Consider the following 21,242-nt stretch of genomic DNA (forward strand, 5'->3'; position numbering starts at 1 on the left):
TACTTATTCCTGTTGACCGTCTGTATGTCTTCATGAAGAATGGTCTATGTACAGCTTCAGGCAGTGACTTCTTGATGACGACGGTGAAGATAATGGTGGTGGCCTCAGTGGTGATGACAACAAAGTGGATGGAACATCTAACAAACTGCAAGGTGCTGTTTGGGTCCAGAGTGCACTGAGAGATCAGTGCACTGGTCGGGAAATTCCCATGAAATTCCAGATGTTGTGCGGTAACAGAGACTGATTTCGAAAAAACAAAAAAGAGAAAAAATGAAACCAGTTGGCTGCAACATGTCAAGGAACTTCAGGGTGTGTCAAGGAGACGAACAAGCCTGGGGCAAACAGACGTAGCCCATGGGACATCCAGGGGAGCCCGTGTCATCTGACTTGGGCTGAGCATGGGGATACTCCTCCTCCAAGCCTGGGGATCAGAATGGACACGGGTCACTCAAGGGTGATGGAGAGCAGAGGGCTTATGTGCAGGTGTGAGAGAGGGTCAGCCGTAAACAGAGGGGCAGAGAGAGAGCACACGCCTCACCCAGGCTGCCTTCACATTTTTTCTAGGACTCTTGCAGAAGTTTCCAGAACCATCTTCCTGTGTTTACCTAAGGCACTGCCCTGCCCCCACCCGTGTATTCCCCACAGGGCTAGAATGACCCTTAAGAATATCGACCTTAGCAGCACCTGCCTCCAGCTCTTCCCCGGCACCCATGACTCTGAGCACAGATGCCCAAAGCCTCCCAGTGTAATAGGGACGGGGTCCTACAGCCGTTAGCTCGAGACAGTAAGGAGACTGTTGGCAGACCAGGAGTGGGTGGTCGCAGAGCCCTCCCTCCAACACTCAGCCTGGCAGTGGTGTCCTCACGGTGTAGTGTTATAAGAGGGGGATGGCCGCCTTCTCCCCTGCCCTCCAGGCCTTCCAGCCTCAGGCCTGAAGGTGAGCTGAAGGGTGGGGGACAGGCTGGGGACGGTGACCAGCAGAGCTCCAGAGCCCTCGCTTGGCCGCCCACTGGCCGGGCCCATCCTTGGGAAGACAGTGAACCTCTCATCCATCCCCACCTCTGAGAACTGAGGTGGTGGAGGTCTCCATGGGTCCCAGTCCACAGAGGCCTCAGCAACTGGAGTAATTGGACACTCTCATTAAGGTGACAGATTTAACCAGCTTCAGTCACTCCATTCAAGTTCCAAGAACTGGTCCAGCTGAGGTCAGTTGTTGACACCAAGAAGGTGCCAGAGGTCAGGGTTAAGTGGCAAGGACATTGCACAGCATCGCTTCAAGGCCATTCTATGGTGGGGGCTGTTCTAAGAAGGGCAACAGCTGGGGGTTAGGGATTAACCTGAAGGGCATTTGCTACAACACATGTCCCTGCAGATCCCATGCAATGATCTCTCCATGTTAAATGTGAAGCCTGAGGGACAGCTGGGTCTGGGTGCCCGGCTCCCTCAGTGATGACGGCTGGACAGGGCCTAGGGACCTGATGGTGTTGTCAGCTGAAATCTGCCTCCTTATCGGGGCCTGGGCATGGGTGGGAGAACCTAGACTGGGTGCTGGAAGAAGGCTCTGGGCAGGGTAACCAGCCCATATGGGACCCTCTCCTCTTACATAGGGCCTGGACCTCAGAGAGTGAAAGTTGAGGCTTGGGAATTTTCCCTTTCTTGTCTGAACAGAAAATAACATTTCTATTGTGGAGGTTTTGACAAACATCATGAGCTGACAGTGACCTGACCTTAAGAACAAAGGATCTGACAACAAGAAGTCTGCGAAAACTAACCACTCCCCTCCCACACCTTTCCAGTCCAAGGGCTTTGCTGAGAGATATCAGGGACTTCAGGATGTTTATGGAATGAGCTACTTCTCATCTCCTTGCATGGCCCAGCAGTAAACCTTTCTGGGCCCCAAATTCTGATATTTTGCTATTGTTTGGCTCACAGTATGTCAGGCTCTCGGACTTGCATTCTGTAACACATGCAGCCCAAAGTATTCTTCTGGACCTTGGGGTCCCCCGAGGGCAAAGCTAGATGCCATGTGGAGCCCTATACCACGGCCACAGATACAGAGCTCCGCACCAAGCTCATCTCCCAAACTGACTGTGCCCCAGAGCAACCGTTGCCATGAGCCCGGTAGCCCGGTAATCTAAACCGGCCAGCTCCCCGACCCCATAGTAGGTGAAAAAAAACCCTCACCCTAACGAATCACCTAGTGCCCTTCCTGCAGGAATTTCCTATGTGTTGAGGCTATAAGAATTGGCCACTGGCCCACAAAAGCATCAAGCACGCCGGCTGATCAAATGATCGGCTGTCCCTGGTCCATCAGGAAGTCTGCCCACTGTGAGCAGCGCTCCTCACTCCCTCTGCCCTTTGTTCCCAATACTTTCTCTCTTCTAAATACCCTGTATCTGGAAATCCTTTCCAACCCTCACACCACCACATTTTTGTGGCCCATATAGGGACTCTGAGAGGCTTTAGCAGGAGCCCCGGCTTCTCCCCACCAGAGGGCGGGAGCGCCCTCCCTACTTGTGACAACCAGAAATGTCTCCAGACATCCTGGAACATCTGCTGGGTGGGTGGGGGTTGGGGGTGCTGGTGACACAGTTCCCTGGGTGAGGTCACACCACTGGATCTTAGCTCTGGAAAAAGCCCCGGGAGCGAGGTCAGGACTGTGGGCAGGGAGGTTGGCCGGCCTCCGCCTGGAGGCGCTGACCATGACCCTCGCCCCACAGGGCCTTCGCCAAGCGGCGGCAGCAGCTGGCGGCCATGAAGGTCTTGCAGAGGAACTGCGCCGCCTACCTCAAGCTGCCCACCCCGTGGCGGCGGCTCTTCACCAAGGTGGGTCTGGAGGGGCTCCGCGTGGCACAGGGACGAGCGGGCCTCACGCTGGCCTCCTGCGGGGCTCAAGCCCCAGGGCTGGCACTTTACCCTTGTGTCCCCGGGCCCAGAACTTGAGCCGGGAAGGGTCCTGCCCTGAGGATCTCGAGGGATATGAGCTGGGGCACATGTCCAGCATGGATGTCCGAGGTATTGTCAACCCGCGTCCCCATGTCAGCTCCATGTAGAGACAGCACTGCCTACTCAGGAAACATGGCTCTGGATCTGCATCTGCCTAGGTACTCCCTAGGTTTTACAAACATCCCTTTATTATTAAAGTGTCTCAGGCTGCTTTGCTCATAAAAACTAATCTGTGTTAGTTGCAAATTTTTTTAATTTTTCGATTTTTGATTTTAAAAAATGCTGTCTTTTCTCCTCTTCCTGTAAAAATGGTAAAATTCCTAGTCTGTATCACTGTCCTTCCATGTCTGCACCCTTCGGTAGCTCAGCTGGCAGAGCAGAGGACTGTAGAGGTGGTTAGCTGCTGTCATCCTTAGGTAGCTGGTTGGATTCTGGCTCCAAAGAAGTGGTTCAAGTTTTGGGCTTCGTTGGTGGCTCAGCTGGTAAAGAATCTGCTTGCAATGAGGGAGACCTGGGTTCTATCCCTGTGTGGGGAAGATCCCCTGGAGAAGGGAACGGCTACCCCCTCCAGTATTCTGGCCTGCAGAATTCCATGGACTGTACAGTCCATGGAGTCGCCAAGAGTCGGACAGGACTGAATGACCTTCACTGTCACTTCCACATCTAGAAGAGAGTAGCTTGTCCTACCAGGTCTACACTGGTGGCTCAATTTCCCTGTATTCCTCACTGTTTTGTATATGCTGGGTTTAGACTTATCTATGGCAAAGAAGGGATGTTTTGCACTTGGGCAGCAGGCCTGCACGCAGGCCCCCGGGTCTCTCTTTGGCCAGCCTAGTTGCTCAGGAGAGCTGCAGGCTCCTAGACCAAACGCTTGCCAGGCCTCCAGCTGCTGACCCGTCCAGCCACCGAGCAGGTACACTTTCGGGCCCTGGGAAGGAAGCAGCAGGAGGTGATGAGAGAGGTGGGGCCAGCACTGGAGCTGGGGTGCTGCTTCCTGTCAGCGGGGGCCCACTCCCATAGAAGTTCTGGGGGGCTTTCCCCGCCTCTCCCAGCTGCTTGGACAGGACTGGGCTGTGGCTGCACACCTGCATCCTGCCCCCGTCTCTTCGTGGACTTCTCCCCCTGCTCTCTGCTGTCTCTGTGTGTCTTACGAGGATGCTAGTTGATTTAGGGCCTACTCAGATCAGCCGCAATGCTCTCATTACAAGATGTTTCACTTAAAGGGTTTTCAGAGACCGTTTTCCACATAAGGTCCCATACACAGTTGCAGAGATTAGGGCATGGATGTACTTTTGGGGGAGCTATCATGTAACTCACTCCAGGACCCACTAATATCAGTTCTCCCTCTTAAGGTCCTCTGGACTGATGTTCACCTTGTGCAGGAGAAGTGCTGGAGGTGCCCATGTCTGCCCACCAAGGGGGAGGGAGCAGTCCCCAGGGCTGCATGAGCATGAGCGCCCAGGGGCCACTGATCCCAGAGTCCCTTGTGGAAGGGAGGGGTCCTTGCTCACTTTCCAGCTGGCCATGTGTGTCCGTGGAGCATCAATTCTAATACCTCTCCTTGTCCAGCCTCTTTCGTTCCCCCTGTTCATCCCTCCTCACTGCTGGCCCCTGAGGTGGACCGTCCACCCTGGTCCCAGCAAGTGCTCACCTCTTCACTTGCCTCCACTGAGCTGTCGACTTTCCTACTGGTCTCTGATTCCTGGCATTAGCGATACCCTCATCCCTAATTTTATACAGTTGCTTGTTTTTCTATATGATTCTGAAGTTTCCTCCCAGACTATGATTGTGAATACAAAACTAGAAATGTCTGTTAATTTTCTGGCTGCGGTCCCCTGGGGTGATGGTGAGATGCTCAGAGGGGCACCGTGGAGGGATAAATAAATTCAAGAGCAAGTGAGATCACATCCGATGCTGTGTCCCAGCATCTCCCCTTTATATGCCAGCAACAGGCATTTAGAGACATAGGACAACATGGTGGCCAGGCCAATGAACTTTGTTCTCTGATTGTTGGGCAAATAAAAGGGCTTTAGCTTCCTATTAAGGTTCTATAAAAAACTACAGTGAGGACAACCTAGAGAGATCAACAGAAAAGATGACACTGATTCTGTTTTTTGAAGAATTTTTCAACAGTGACCAGGTAATATCTTTTAGTTTCTTTCCTGCAAAAATGTCATACTTTTTTCTGAATTAGCAGCTGTAGCAGAGACCAATAGAAAAGAAAGTGAAGCTACTCCGTTGTGTCTGACTCTTTGTAACCCCATGGACTGTAGCCTTGTGGGATTCTCCAGGCAAGAATACTGGAGTGGGTTTCCATTTCCTTCTTCAGGGGATCTTCCTGACCCAGTAATCAAACCCAGGTCTCCCGCATTGCATCGAATTCTTTACTGTCTGAGCCACCAGGGAAGCCCTGAAGAGACCAAATAATCATTCCCAAATTTTCATCCTTCACTCCTTCAAAAAAAAAAAAAAAACTTTTTTTTTTAAGTTTCTAATTATAGGAAAAATACACAACATAAAATTAACTACTTCAGCCATTTCTAGTGTCCTTATTTTATATAGAAAAGACAGCGAGTTTAGCCCTGTCTCCTTTGTAGCTCCATGTAACCTCATTGCTAAATTTTGACTAATCAAAGGTGAGAGGAATAATGTGTGGATCTTCTAGGTCATGCCTTTGAAGGGAAATTATGAGCTCTGTGTCCTTCTCTGCTCTATTTTGGGCTGAAATGTGTGATGAAAACCAGCTTCCACATTGAATAAGACTCCTCACTGGATATGATGGCTGAGCAATAACAGGCTGGACTTCTGGTCGACTTACCTACCACCTACCTCCTAAATGCCTAGAAACTTGGACTTTTGTGTCTGAAATGAATACATCTACATTGTTTGAGTCAATATGTTAGTATCTTGTGAGCCCTTTGTTACAGCAGCCCAGCATCCATATCCTAACCAATACAAAACATCCCTAGGCTTCATTCCTCCTCTAGGCTTTGAGTCTTCTCATCCTTTCAGAACTCTGCCTCTCTGTTCAGCCTCTGGAAATTGACCATTGCTTAGGTCGCCTGTGGCTTTGACATTGACTTCTCCCAGGATCCCATGTCTGAGCCCTCACCTCTCCAGGGGATCCCAGCACTGTGGCCTGTGAATCAATGACCCCGTTAGGTTTCTAAGACTCAGTTCCCAGACTGGCCCAGGCCAGCTCTTATATTAGGCAAGATTAAGGATCACCCCTCCACCTCCACACCCATCCCTCAGCCTTCCTGTTGACTTCTACACTTAACTGGTGAAATAGACAAGAATGAGAGGATGGCAACTATAAGACCAAGGCAAGGGGGTAAGAAGACCTGGGACTAACTTCTAATAGGTATGGGCATTGATTTGGGGATGATGGAAAAGTTCTGGGATTATGTAGTGGTGATGTTTGTACACATAGTGAATATACTAAAAGCTACTTTTCAATGGTGAATTGTATGTTATGTGACTGATATCTCAATTCTTTTAAAGGGTACTTTTTAGAAAGCTGTGGAGATGGTAGGGAAAGAGTTTCAGAGAGTACATCCTGAAAATGGACAAGAAAGGGGTAATGGAGAGTCAGGTGGAGAGAGGACAAGGCAGAGGGGAGGAAGCCGTGACCAGCTGTCTTCCTGCAGAAATCAAGGTGACAAGTGACAAGGGTCCTGCGTGGAGATGCCAGTGTCCAGCCCCAGTGGATCCAGGGCCATTTGAAGGGGAGATGGAGTCAAAATCTGGGAAAGGACTATTTAATTAGAAAAGAGAGATTAGGAAAAGATAGTGTAGTAGGAAAAATATCAGAGAAAAGAGGCTAAATAACTTGGTTTACATGGAAAGCTAATAAAGTCTCAAGACAAGAAATTTGCACCATCTACATAGGCCACTGGCGCACACTTGAATAGCGGAGGGTGCCCCGCCTTGAGCTCCCTCTCCCATGGGTCTTAGAAGCCAGGGCAAGTAAGTAGACATGGTGAGCCTCCACACTCCAGATGGGAATTCAGCCAGAAAAGAAAAGAAGGAGAAAAGACCACATGGGGGAAACCAGCCTTTCCAGTGGCTGGTCCATCCTTTATTGTCCAGGAAACGTTTTTATACTTTTGGTTGTACATAGAGATCAATGGATAACACAAAATTATGCAAGATCAGCAGCCCTGACTCTTATCGAGACCAGGCTTTCTCTCTGCATACCTAGCTGTATACACAAGTCTTAGGTGATTTACATCATCTTCTGGCCAGGAGGCCTATTAGCATTTTATGGCCCTTTTCTGATAAGGGTCTATCAACCAGAAAACTTATTTGCCTTAAAAGTGTTGTTCTTACTAAAGTCTGGTGCCACTCTCAGAAAGCACTAATTAAGGTTACATTCTTACATAGCAAGGACACAACAATTTATCACAAGGAAACAGGAGTACAGTGGTTTATAACAAAGAGAAAGTTCATTAACTCAAAAGTCTAGTATTGCTAACATCAAAACTGCTATATTCTTTTTCTACATCCCAATTACATTGATTAATATCCTCCAGGTGCCTAAAAGATAAAGAATATGGAGGCCTGGCAGCAGTCATTAACTCAACAATGAAAACTTACACTAATATAATTCTTAGCTCTTTAAAAAAGGCTCTGTATCTTTAAGACGTTTTAAGCTTCATGCCTCTCATGGATGGGGGGCTGTAAACAATCACATGCGTAGTTGTAAAAGTCCGGACATACCAGTCAGGTAAGTTAGAAAGCTCTCAGAGGGGTTTAAGCTGAGACTTTCTTTTTACGCCCAGGAGACTTATTGACTGGAGCCCTAAGTTAATTCCTATTAGAGGAAGGTGGTGGGGGACAGCCCCCTGTTAATGTCAGAGGAGTTGGTGAAAGCAACTAATGCAGTAAGGCAGGCAGACTCTGGTTTTGGGGGTAGATGCTTGATAAAATCCAGCGAGGTTCCCTTAAGGCCATACTCGCCTTTGCCTGTCGGACCCCTTAACCTCATGACCTTTGCCACGGGCGGGACTCCTCATGCTGGCTCCCGGCATCTCCCCGTTTTTTAATTTCTGAAAGCAGCCAGATGCAGTTCAGTCGCGAGCCTCTGAAGCTCTGCCGAAGAATCCTGACAATACACGGAAGAATGATTATGATGAGCAAGATTAGAGCACCCACAGCAACATACCTAAAAACAATAGACAGTATAGTCGTTCCAAAAATGAAGTTAGAGAATGTATGGAAAAAGTCATTGGCTGCTCCTGCTTCAGTAAAATCTAATTGAGAGTGTTCCATAGTCTGTATCTGATTATGAAGTTTCCCTAAGTCTAAACTAATATCTGAGTTATTCCAAACACCTGAAATATGATTTTTCAACATATTGGGCATTTACACTTGTTGAGTCAATGATATTGCTTCCCCAGTAACAGTAACAATGAGAGTAACAGTAACAATAACAGTAGTAGTAACATAACAGTAGTAATTGTTCTTCAGTTCAGTTCAGTCGCTCAGTCGTGTCTGACTCTTTGCGACCCCATGAATGGCAGTATGCCAGGCCTCCCTGTCCATCACCATCTCTCGGAGTTCACTAAGACTCACGTCCATTGAGTCCGTGATGCCATCCAGCCATCTCATCCTCGGTCGTCCCCTTCTCTTCCTGCCCCCAATCCCTCCCAACATCAGAGTCTTTTCCAATGAGTCAACTCTTCACATGAGGTGGCCAAAGTACTGGAGCTTCAGCTTAGGCATCATTCCTTCCAAAGAAATCCCAGGGCTGATCTCCTTCAGAATGGACTTGTTGGATCTCCTTGCAGTCCCAGGGACTCTTAAGAGTCTTCTCCAACACCACAGTTCAAAAGCATCAATTCTTCAGTGCTCAGCCTTCTTCACAGTCCAACTCTCACATCCATTCATGACCACAGGAAAAACCATAGCCTTGACTAGATGGACTTTAGTCAACAAAGTAATGTCTCTGCTTTTGAATATGCTATCTAGGTTGGTCATAACTTTTCTACCAAGGAGTAAGCGTCTTTTAATTTCATGGCTGCAGTCACCATCTGCAGTGATTTTGGAGCCCAGAAAAATAAACTCTGACACTGTTTCCACTGTTTCCTCGTCTATTTCCCATGAAGTGATGGGACCGGATGCCATGATCTTCGTTTTCTGAATGTTGAGCTTTAAGCCAACTTTTTCACTCACCTCTTTCACTTTCATCAAGAGGCTTTTGAGTTCCTCTTCACTTTCTGCCATAAGGGTGGTGTCATCTGCATATCTGAGGTTATTGATATTTCTCCCAGCAATCTTGATTCCAGCTTGTGTTACTTCCAGTCCAGCATTTCTCATGATGTACTCTGCATAGAAGTTCAATAAGCAGGGTGACAATAGACAGCCTTGATGGAGTCCTTTTCCTATTTGGAACCAGTCTGTTGTTCCATGTCCAGTTCTAAGTGTTGCTTCCTGACCTGCATACAGATTTCTCAAGAAACAGGTTAGGTGGTCTGGTATTCTGACCTCTTTCAGAATTTTCCACACCTTATTGTGATCCATGCAGTCAAAGGCTTTGGCATAGTCAATAAAGCAGAAATAGATGTTTTTCTGGAACTCTCTTGCTTTTTCCATGATCCAACGGATGTTGGCAATTTGATCTCTGGTTGCTCTGACTTTTCTAAAATCAGCTTGAACATCAGGGAGTTCATGGTTCACGTATTGCTGAAGGCTGGCTTGGAGAATTTTGAGCATTACTTTACTAGCATGTGAGATGAGTGCAACTGTGCAGTAGTTTGAGCATTCTTTGGCATTGCCTTTCTTTGGAATTGGAATGACAACTGACCTTTTCCAGTTCTATGCCACTGCTGAGTTTTCCACATTTGCTGGCATATTGAGTGCAGCACTTTCACAGCATCATCTTTCAGGGTTTGAAATAGCTCCACTGGAATTCTATCACCTCCACTAGCTTTGTTCATAGTGATGCTTTCTAAGGTCCACTTCACTTCACATTCCAAGATGTCTGGCTCTAGATGAGTGATCACACCATCCTGATTATCCGGGTCATGAACATCTTTTCTGTACAGTTCCTCTGTGTATTCTTGCAACCTCTTCTTAATATCTTCTGCTTCTATTAGGTCCAGACCATTTCTGTCCTTTATGAAGCCCATCTTTGCATGAAATGTTCCCTCAGTATCTCTAATTTTCTTGAAGAGATCTCTAGTCTTTCCCATTCTGTTCTTTTCCTCTATTTCTTTGCACTGATCGCTGAAGAAGGCTTTCTTATCTTCTTGCTATTCTCTGGAACACTGAATTCAGATGCTTATAGCTTTCCTTTTCTCCTTTGCTTTACACCTGTCTTCTTTTCATAGCTATTTGTAAGGCCTCCACAGACAGCCATTTTGCTTTTTTGCATTTCTTTTCCATGGGGCATCCGAGGTCAGGGGCAACCGGGAGAAGCCACCTCACGCTCGAGGCCAGGGGCAGTGACCCTGAGGAGCCACCCCAAGCCCGAGGCTAGGAGCGGCAGCTGGGAGGAGCCACCCATGCCCAAAGCCAAGGCTGGTGGCTGGAAGGAGCAACCCGAGAAGCGGTGGCTACGCAGGCACAGCAGGGCCTAGAGGAGCTATCCCACGTTGAAGGTGAGGAACTGAGGCGGTAAGTAGATACCCCTCATCCAAGGTAAGGAGCAGCAGCTGTGCCTTGCTGGAGCAGCCGTGAAGAGATACCCCACGCCCAAGGTAAGAGAAACCCAAGTAAGATGGTAGATGTTGCAAGAGGGCATCAGAGGGCAGACACACTGAAACCATACTCACAGAAAACTAGTCAATCTAATCACCCTAGGACCACAGCCTTGTCTAACTCAATGAAACCAAGCCATGCCTGCAGGGCAACCCAAGACAGCCAGGTCATGATGGAGAGGTCTGACAGAATGTGGTCCACTGGAGAAGGGAATGGCAAGCCACTTCAGAATTCTTGCCTTGAGAACCCCATGGACAGTAAGAAAAGGCAAAATGATAGGATACCAAAAGAGGAACTCCCCAGGTCATTAGGTGCCCAATATGCTACTGGAGATCCGTGGAGAAATAACTCCAGAAAGAATGAAGGGATGGAGCCAAACAAAAGCAATACCCAGCTGTGGGTGTGACTGGTGATAGAAGCAAGATCCGATGCTGTAAAGAGCAATATTGCATAGGAACCTGGATGTCAGGTCCATGAATCAAGGCAAATTGGAAGTGGTAAAACAGGAAATGGCAAGAGTGAACGTCGACATTCTAGGAATCAGTGAACTAAAATGGACTGGAATGGGTGAATTTAACTCAGATGACCATTATATCTACTACTGCGGGCAGGAATCCCTCAGAAGAAATGGAGTAGCCATCATGGTCAACAAAAGATTCCGAAATGCAGTACTTGGATGCAGTCTCAAAAACGACAGAATGATCTCTGTTCGTCTCCAAGGCAAACCATTCAATATCACAGTTATCCAAGTCTATGCCCCAACCAGTAACACTAGGGAAGCTGCAGTTTAACGCTTTTATGAAGACCTACAAGACCTTTTAGAACTAACATCCAAAAAAGATGTCCTTTTCATTCTAGGGGACTGGAATGCAAAAGCAGGAAGTCAAGAAACACCTGGAGTAACAGGCAAATTTGGCCTTGGAATGCGGAATGAAGCAGGGCAAAGACTAATAGAGTTTTGCCAGGAAAATACACTGGTCATAGCAAACACCCTCTTCCAACAACACAAGAGAAGACTCTACACATGGACATCACCAGATGGTCAACACCGAAATCAGATTGATTTTATTCTTTGCAGCCAAAGATGGAGAAGCTCTATACAGTCAACAAAAACAAGACCAGGAGCTGACTGTGGCTCAGATCATGAACTCCTTATTACCAAATTCAGACTGAAATTGAAGAAAGTAGGGGAAACCGCTAGACCATTCAGGTATGACCTAAATCAAATCCCTTATGATTATACAGTGGAAATGAGAAATAGATTTAAGGGCCTAGATCTGATAGATAGAGTGCCTGATGAACTATGGACTTAGTAATTGTTGTTATTAAAGCTGAATTCCCTAAGATTAGTAAGCCCATAAATTTCCTGCTGGCGTGAAATCTTGTAGTTGTTTTAACACAGCGAGACCATAATTATCATACCAATAAGTAGTTACAGTTACAGGCACCATAATGTAGGATGGACGTTTTAGCACCACAAAGGAACAAACATTATATTGAGGAGTTAAGCAAGATGAAAGCATACATTGTTCACGGGACACTACATTAGGGCCACCTGAATAATTCATTTGTACATTGAGTCTTCCGGAATCACTGGCAAAGAGAAAACCATAAGGAGCGTGTAAACAAGCCAAATCAGAAGAAGTAGAATTATTTTCTGTCGGAGTTCGCGCTGCAGCCGCTCTCAGTCCCACTGGGATCTGGATGCTTATCTTGCCTCTCCTGCCGGCGGGCGGGGCGGCCCTCGCCCTGCCCTCCGCTGAACTGGCCTTGGGCTCAGCAGCGGCCAAGCAAGCACAGACAGATGCTGGCGGGGCTACCGGCTGCGACTGTTCCGTGTGGTGGCAGCGGCAGAGGAGTGCCCTTTCTTTGTTTTTTTTTTTGGCGGTCGCAGCAGTGGAGGCACCAGGTGCCTGGGGGGCTGTGACATGACGAATCAGCCTGCCCGGGATCCAAATTGGCGAATCTGCGTCCTGTGGAAAAATACAAGCACATCCTCCACCGCTAGTTAATAATGGGTCAGGACCCCTCCATTGTCCAGAGAGGAGGTCCTTCCATTTCACCAACGGCTTTGCATTTTGTTGTTCCAGACGAATCAGCATTTAGATTATTAATTACAAAGAGAGCATGGGGTAAAATCTGATGGGGGAAAACTATACTTAAATTCCCTTTCCTTAATTTTTGAATTAACAAAGCATGTGAGGGTAAATGATGCAAAATTGGACCACAATAGTTTCCTATAGCAATCTGCCAGTTTTCATCAAACATTAAATCTGTTTAATGTTTGCATCAATCTGTTCCTTGTTATATGGAATCACCATCTCTGATGGCTCTTTTCCAAATAATTCAATGCTCCGTTTCCTCCCTTTTAATATCAATGTTGCTATCAAGCCTGGATAGAAGCCACTACTTTTTTAGCTTGAGCGAGAAGGTGGACCCATTCTAGGGGGCCGTTTTGCCATAAACCTAATTTTTTTTTTTTTGGTCTGGCTACCCCAGTTACACCTACGGGGGTTTTATGGCAAAGGAATTATCAAGCAGTTGTCAATTTAATTTTTTAAATTTTTAAAATGTATGTTTTAACAACATAAATTTAGGGATATGTTAATTTAGATCTAAACTCCTTATCTCATTTAGGTATACAGATATACCTAAATGCAAAATGTATTTATATATGACAACAAGTATAAACTTATTGACATATAATATATATAAATCAATATACTTGAATTAATCTTTATAATTAATATATTAATTAATATATATTACAGCAATACAACATGTGCACAACTAATACCAACCAACACAAACCAATGTACTGTAATAATACATGTCACACGTATATATTATACAGTATACATAATATGTGTTATCACAGCACACCAATCTATACCAATCAATATCAGCCACATACACATTATATTACTGCAATATATATATAATTATACAGTATATATATAATATGTCTATATAGTATACATATTAATTCATATACAAAAATTAAGTATAGATTTATAAATAGAATTAGGAATACCTTTATTATATTTTATTTATACCCATACCTAATTAGGCAAGCTGTAATTAGGCAAATATATTTATATTCTGCTTTTATAACAATATATAAAGTATTGTTAATTGTTCCACCTATTGATAACTAAGAAATTGAGAAAATCCTTCTCCAAGCAACTCCTATTTGAGACAACACGTCCCTCCCCCATAGGGTAAAGGGGAGCATAGGAACTACATAGGGTTGGAAAGTTCCACAGGTATCCTCAAACCGCCAACCAAATATTTTTGAACTTTTAACTACTGTGGGGGCTTGAGGGCTAATAAAACAAAATTTGACCCCTGAAATCTATCAGGGCAACTTGCCAATCATCACTATTTTGTAAAAGACTTGCAGTTGATCCTCATTGAATGGAATTAATATATTTGCTACTTCTTTTAAAAAGTTCCACACCACCTTTTTTAAATATATATAATTAATTGTGCCACCAAGCTGGGATAAGATAAAATTATTTTTCTTGGGGTCACTGGTCGATGGAACCAATGGGCCTTCTTGTCACAAGCATCCTGTAGGTGTATGTTTTGTGGCAAGAATAATTTAATCTCAATTTTGGTAATATTAATCCTAATTAACTGATCATTTAAAGACTCATCCACTTTAACAAGAGCCGACTCTGTCTCATTAGTCAACTTTCTCTTAGAACTGGGATTAGGATCGCTTTTTAAGCAATCAAACAAAGGCTTTAAATCTGCAGTAGTCCATTTTAAATGTTGGTCGGTTCAGTCACTCAGTTGTGTCCACTCTTTGCGACCCCATGAATGGCAGCACGCCAGGCCTCCCTGTCCATCACCAACTCCCAGAGTTCACTCAGACTCAAGCCCATTGAGTCAGTGATGCCATCCAGCCATCTCATCCTCTGTCGTCCCCTTCTCCTCCTGCCCCCAATCCCTCCCAGTGTCAGAGTCTTTTCCAATGAGTCAACTCTTTGCATGAGGTGGCCAAAGTACTGGAGTTTCAGCTTTAGCATCATTCCTTCCAAAGAACACCCAGGGCTGATCTCCTTCAGAATGGACTGGGTGGATCTCCTTGCAGTCCAAGGGACTCTCAAGAGTCTTCTCCAACACCACAGTTCAAAAGCATCAATTCTTCAGCACTCAGCCTTCTTCACAGTCCAACTCTCACATCCATACATGACTACTGGTAAAACCATAGCCTCGACTAGACGGACCTTTGTTGGCAAAGTAATGTGTCTGCTTTTGAATATGCTATTTATGTTGGTCATAACTTTTCTTCCAAGGAGTAAGCATCTTTTAATTTCATGGCTGCAGTCACCATCTGCAGCGATTTTGGAGCCCAGAAAAATAAAGTCTGACACTGTTTCCACTGTTTCCCCATCTATTTCCCATGAAGTGATGGGACTGGATGCCATGATCTTCATTTTCGGAATGTTGAGCTTTAAGCCAACTTTTTCACACTCCTCTTTCACTTTCAAGAGGCTTTTTAGTTCCTCTTCACTTTCTGCCATAAGAGTGGTGTCATCTGCACATCTGAGGTTATTGATATTTCTCCCGGCAATCTTGATTCCAGCCTGTGTTTCTTCCAGTCCAGCATTTCTCATGATGTACTCTGCATATAAGTTCAATAAGCAGGGTGACAATATACAGCCTTGACATACTCCTTTTCCTATTTGGAACCAGTCTGTTGTTCCATGTCCAGTTCTAACTGTTGCTTCTTGACCTGCATACAGATTTTTCAAGAGACAGGTCAGGTGGTCTGGTATTCCCATCTCTCTCAGAATTTTCCACATTTTCTTGTGATCCACACAGTCAAAGGCTTTGGCATAGTCAATAAAGCAGAAATAGATGTTTTTCTGGAACTCTCTTGCTTTTTCCATGATCCAGCGTTGTGGGTGTATCTAATTAATATTCCCTAATAATTTCTGGAAATCATTTACAGTTAGTAAACAATCTCTCCACAGCTTCAAAGGGGCATTATCAGTTTTCAAAACTTTTGGCAGACCTGAATATGAGAAGCAAGTAAAGAGGTGTTGCACAATATCTTTATAAGCTTCTCCAGTTATCCTTCTGTAACCTAAATCTGGTGTATAGTTTTTTAGATGACAAGCTGCCATCTAATCTTTGATTGAATACCTCCAGCAACGGAGAACTCACTACTCTCCAAGGTTCTAAACTCTCCCTCACCTTTTTCTCCGCAGCACCCCCATCCTGCCTACCACTTTCTCTAATCCCACCAACTCATTTTCAGTAGTAAGTGTGGGCCAGAAGCTGGGCCAGTCTTTCCCAGCAATGCAAGAGACATCTGGTCTAGTGTCTAACAGCCCTGACATTTTATTTCCTTGAATTAAAAAATCTTTTAAAGGCCTAGAAGCTGTAACCCTCCTGCATGCAAAAAGCTAGATCACGAGATCCAAATCCTCTGGGGCCCCTAGCTTGAGAAGTCAAGGTTTTTCTTGTATGATAATAAGGTAAAAGCAAAAGCTGTGTTCTTCTTTAACCTTTATTAATTTGCACAGTTTTAGTAGGCAGTGAGATTAAAACTTTAATTTCCTCAGTATAATCAGAATCTGCTACACCAGGCACCACCGAAATTCCTTGAAAAGAAAGCGAGCTACGCCTAACACAAGTGCAGAATGTCCTCAGGCAGGGGGCCAGCCACTCCCCTTGGAACTGGAGTAACGGCACTTCAGGGGTTAATATTGTTGCCAAGTCTCCTTTCTGCTCCCTTCTCTCCTAGCCTGGGTGAGCACCACCCCCCCCCCCCCCCCCCCCCGCCAGGGGATTTTCTCCTAGGAGCATGCTCTGCATATTGTGTCATGTCCGCTTTCAAAGTTACTTTGTACAAAAAAACTTTTTATCTTTTTCAGCCTTAGGCATTGCTCTGGGAGGTTTTGGAGGCAAACTGGGGAAGTCTTAAGCCCTGGGGAGGCGCAAGTGGAGGAAGCGGTAGTCGCCTTAAATCAGAAAGTATTGGATAAATTGTTAAAGGTTTGTGTGGAGGGGGAAGGGGCTCGCCAGGGCGCCCAGCCACCGCATCCTGTAAGCCCTCTCCTTCCTCGGGAGGTAAAGCACAGTCTCCCCCCTTTTATTCGTCAAGGGCAGAAAATATGATCTGCGTAGAAGGTGGAGACCCACCACCATCCACCGCCATAGCCTCTCCCATAGGCTATCTAACAGCCTCATGACAGGGGTCCAGAACATTTCTAATCATATTCCACAGATCAAAAGCATAGTAAGTTTTTAGCTGTTTCCCTGCCTTCACCCAAGTATCTAAAGTAACAGTGCCCTTTTCTGGAAGCCAAGGACATTGTTCTTATACAAATTTTAAAAAAGGATTTGAACACTAGCCTTTTTAACTTAAATTTCTCTTTTGTTGAACAGTTGCAAAATTAGTTCTATAAAGAGTTGTCATTCTTTTGACTCATTGTTACCCATGTCAGAAAATTAAGTTTAGTAAAGAAGATTCTGTTTCTACATTGCCAAGGTTTCTAACTTAGCCAAGGGGGGTTTCTTTCAACCCGTCGGTTTCTTTCAACATTTAAAACACTTCCCACTCCTTCTAACCCTACCTATCTTATGCAGGGGGGTCCTAGGAACCCGAGTGGCATCCTATCCATCCCGAATTACTGAGCACTTCTGAGACCTACCTTCGAATAGCCTGTTCCAGGCATCACTTGCCAGGGTCCAGCCCCGGTGGATCCAGAGTAATTCGAAGAGGAGACAGAGTCGGCATCTGGGAAAGGACTATTTAATTAGAAAAGAGAGATTAGGAAAGAATAGTGTAGTAGGAAAATTAGTGGAGAAAAGAAGCTGAATAACTTGGGTTACGCGGAAAGCTAATAAAGTCTCAAGACAAGAAACTTGCGCCATCTACATAGGCCACCGGCGCCACCTTGAATAGCAGAGGGTGCCCCTCCTTGAGCTCCCTCTCACGTGGGTCTTAGAAGCCAGGGCAAGTAAGTAGACATGACGAGCCTCCACACTCCAGATGGGAATTCAGCCAGAAAAGAAAAGAAGGAGAAAAGACCACACGGGGGAAACCAGCCTTTCCAGAGGCTGGTCCATCCTTTATTGTCTAGGAAATGTTTTTATACTTTTGGTTGTACATAGAGATCAATGGATAATACAATGCAGGGTCAGCAGCCCTGACTCTTATCGAGACCAGGCTTTCTCTCTGCATACCTAGCTGTATGCACAAGTCTTAGGTGATTTACATCATCTTCTGGCCAGGAGGCCTATTAGCATTTTATGGCCCTTCTCTGATAAGAGTCCATCAACCAGAAAACTTATTTGCCTTAAAAGTGTTGTTCTTACTAAAGTCTGGTGCCACTCTCAGAAAGCACTAATTAAGGTTACATTCTTACGTAGCAAGGACACAACAATTTATAACAAGGAAAGAGGAGCACAGTGATTTATAACAAAGAGAAAGTTCATTAACTCAAAAGTCTAGTATTGCTAACATCAAAACTGCTATATTCTTTTTCTACATCCCAATTACATTGATTAATATCCTCCAGGTGCCTAAAAGTTAAAGAATATGGAGGCCTGGCAGCAGTCATTAACTCAACAATGAAAACTTACACTAATATAATCCTTAGCTCTTTAGAAAAGGCCCTGTATCTTTAAGATGTTTTAAACTTCATGCCTCTCGCGGTTGGGGGGCTGTAAACAATCACAGGCATAGTTGTAATAGTCCGGACATACCAGTCAGGTAAGTTAGAAAGCTCTCAGAGGGGTTTAAGCTGAGACTTTCTTTTTATGCCCAGGAGACTTATTGACTGGAGCTCTAAGTTAATTCCTATTAGAGGAAGGTGGTGGGGGACAGCCCCCTGTTAATGTCAGAGGAGTTGGTGAAAGCATAATGCAGTAAGGCAGGCAGACTCTGGTTTTGGGCATAGATGCTTGAGAAAATCCAACGAGGCCCCCTTAAGGCCGGACTCGCCTTTGCCTGTCGGACCCCTTAACCTCATACCTTTGCCACGGGCGGGACTCCTCGTGCTGGCTCCCGGCATGGAGCTGCTGGTTCCTGGAGGTGAAGCACATCTGGGGGCTCTGGAGGGGATCCCGGCACAGTGGAGGAGGAGGGGGAGGCCTCCAAAATCCTTTCTTATGGCTCCAGGATTACTTATCCACAAAAAGCAGTGAACTACTGATACTCGCAGCCCATTGGGTGAATCTCAAGAGCAGTTTGCTGAGTGAATTTAAAAGGACCAGTCTTGGGACTTGCCTGGGGGTCCAGTGGTTAGGACTCTGCACTTCCTCTGCCAGAGCCACAGGTTTGATCCTGCATGCCACATGGCACAACTGAAAAATAAAAGTAAAAAATTCAAAGGCCAGTCTTAAAGGGTTACATGCTACATGATTCCACTTATAAAATATTTGCAGAATGCCAAAATTCTAGGAATGGAGAACAGATCAGTGGTTGCCCAGAATTAGAGAAGGCCCAGAAAGACGTGACCCCAAGGGATCAGCACAGGGACTTCCTTCGTGGGGACAGAACACTCTGTATATCAGTTGTCATGATGGTTCCATGAATCTGCACATGTGATACAATGTGGTAGGACCATCTCAAAGACATGAAAGCGAGAGCATGCAAAAACTGGTAAAATTTGAGTGCAATCTATATTCTAGTTAGTTGTATTTTGATAGTGACTGCAGTTACATAAAATATCACCACTGCAGGGTAATTGGGTGAAGGATACACAGGACCTCTCTGTAGCAATTTAACAACTGTCTGATTTTGTCTGTGAGTCTATATTTATCATTATATTTTTAGTCTCAACTCAAGAGTTGAGTTGTGGAGGTAAGGCTCGTTGGATAAGTGAAGGGGAGGTGAGGCCAGCTTTGTGACCTTGGGAAATGAAGGAATGAATCCTCTAAGTCTGCTTTCTTAGCCACGCACAGGAATGATGAGAACGGCAGGCAACTCAGGGAGGTTTTGAAAGAGGAAAGGAGGTGATGCCGACATGGTGAGCCCAGAAAACAGCACTTCCTGCTGACTGAGCACCTACAGTTCACCAAGCCCAGTCCCTGCCTTGTCTCACTCATCCTCTCAGTGACTCTACAGGCTGCTCACTCTTTCTATGAGGAAGGAAACCAAGTCACTGCAAAACCTGGGGTAGCCTAAAAGGGCTGTGTGATGGCAAATTCTCTCCCCACTCACGGAAGATGCAGAGTCATGGACGCAGCCAAACGGGGCCCAGAGGCTCTGTGACAAAAGAGTTCAGGCAGCTTTCCCCCTGAGGTGGGGCTGTTCCAGGAGTGAGTTAACGCTTGGTGCCAGTTGCAGTGGGTCCCCATGGCCTCGGTTGGACCCGGCTCCCAGTGCCCACTCGGGCCTCTGGCAGCTGGGCTCACTTCTTAGGCCAAGTGGTATTTGACATTGTGACTCATCTCAAGCTAACAGGGAGCAATAGTGGAAGAAAACTACATTTTTAGACTATTCAAGGATTTAAAGATTTCTCTTCCTCTAAGGAAAAGGCATAGTCCAGAAAACTGACCAAAACAAGAGGCAGGGAGACCCGCACAGTTTCCCCACGTGAGGGGCAAGTCTGAACCTTCGTTTTCCCTTGTGACTCAGGGATAATAAAAGTTGTCAGCAGAGGGCTGTGGTAGCTTACACAACAATGTGTGTGAAAGTACTTTGCAGATTGTAAAGGGTTCAGGTGCTGCTATGTGTTTCCATAAAGTTCGGCTTTTTAACAATTTATTTAAAATTTTTAAAATCATCAGTTACCATTTTAGCCATTTTTACAATTTTTATTTATTCAGTTATTTGATTTTTCACATGGCTGGGTTCTCCTTGCTTTGACGTGCATGCTCAGTCCCGTCCGACTCTTTGTGACCCCATGGACTGTAGCCGACCGGGCTCTGTCCATGGGATTTTCCAGGCAAAAATACTGGAGTGGACTGCCATTCCTTGCCTGGGGCGGGCTTTCTCTAGTTGTGGCCTGCGGGGCCTCCTCTTTGTTATGCTGCTCAGGCTTCTCATTGTGATGGCTTCCCCTGTTGCAGAGCACAGGCTCTAGACGCGTGTGACTCACGTGCTCTAGAGCACAGGCTCAGCACAGGCACCCGGGCTTAGTGGCTCCCCAGTATGTGGAGTCTTCTTGGACCAGGGATTGAACCTGAATCCCCTGCATTAGCAGGAGGAGTCTTATCTGCACCACCAGGAAGTCCTAGACTAGCCATTGCTGAGTGTGGAGTTCAGCGGTGTTAAGGGCACCCACACTGTCATGCACTTAGCATCACCCTCCACTCACGGAATGTTTTAAGTCAAAAGTGAAACTCTGTCCCCATTAAACAGTAACACCCCGCTCTCCCTCCCTTCCACCCCGACAGGTGCCTCTGCATCCTGGGTCTGTGAGTCTGACTGCTCTCAGGACCTTACTTGAGTAGAGTCATGCAGTGTCTGTCCTTTGTGACACGCTTTTCTTCCTCTTGACTGTGGTGAAAGGGTGTGCAGATCCTCACCTTGATTTCAGTGTGCAGCCCCCTTGGTGGCTCTCCTGTGAGCTGGTGTCTATCAAGTCCAGGAACGCCCAGTGTCCATTCTGCACTCTCATCAG

Source organism: Capra hircus, chromosome 5 (assembly GCF_001704415.2).
Source record: "Capra hircus breed San Clemente chromosome 5, ASM170441v1, whole genome shotgun sequence".
Classification (NCBI taxonomy): domain Eukaryota; kingdom Metazoa; phylum Chordata; class Mammalia; order Artiodactyla; family Bovidae; genus Capra; species Capra hircus.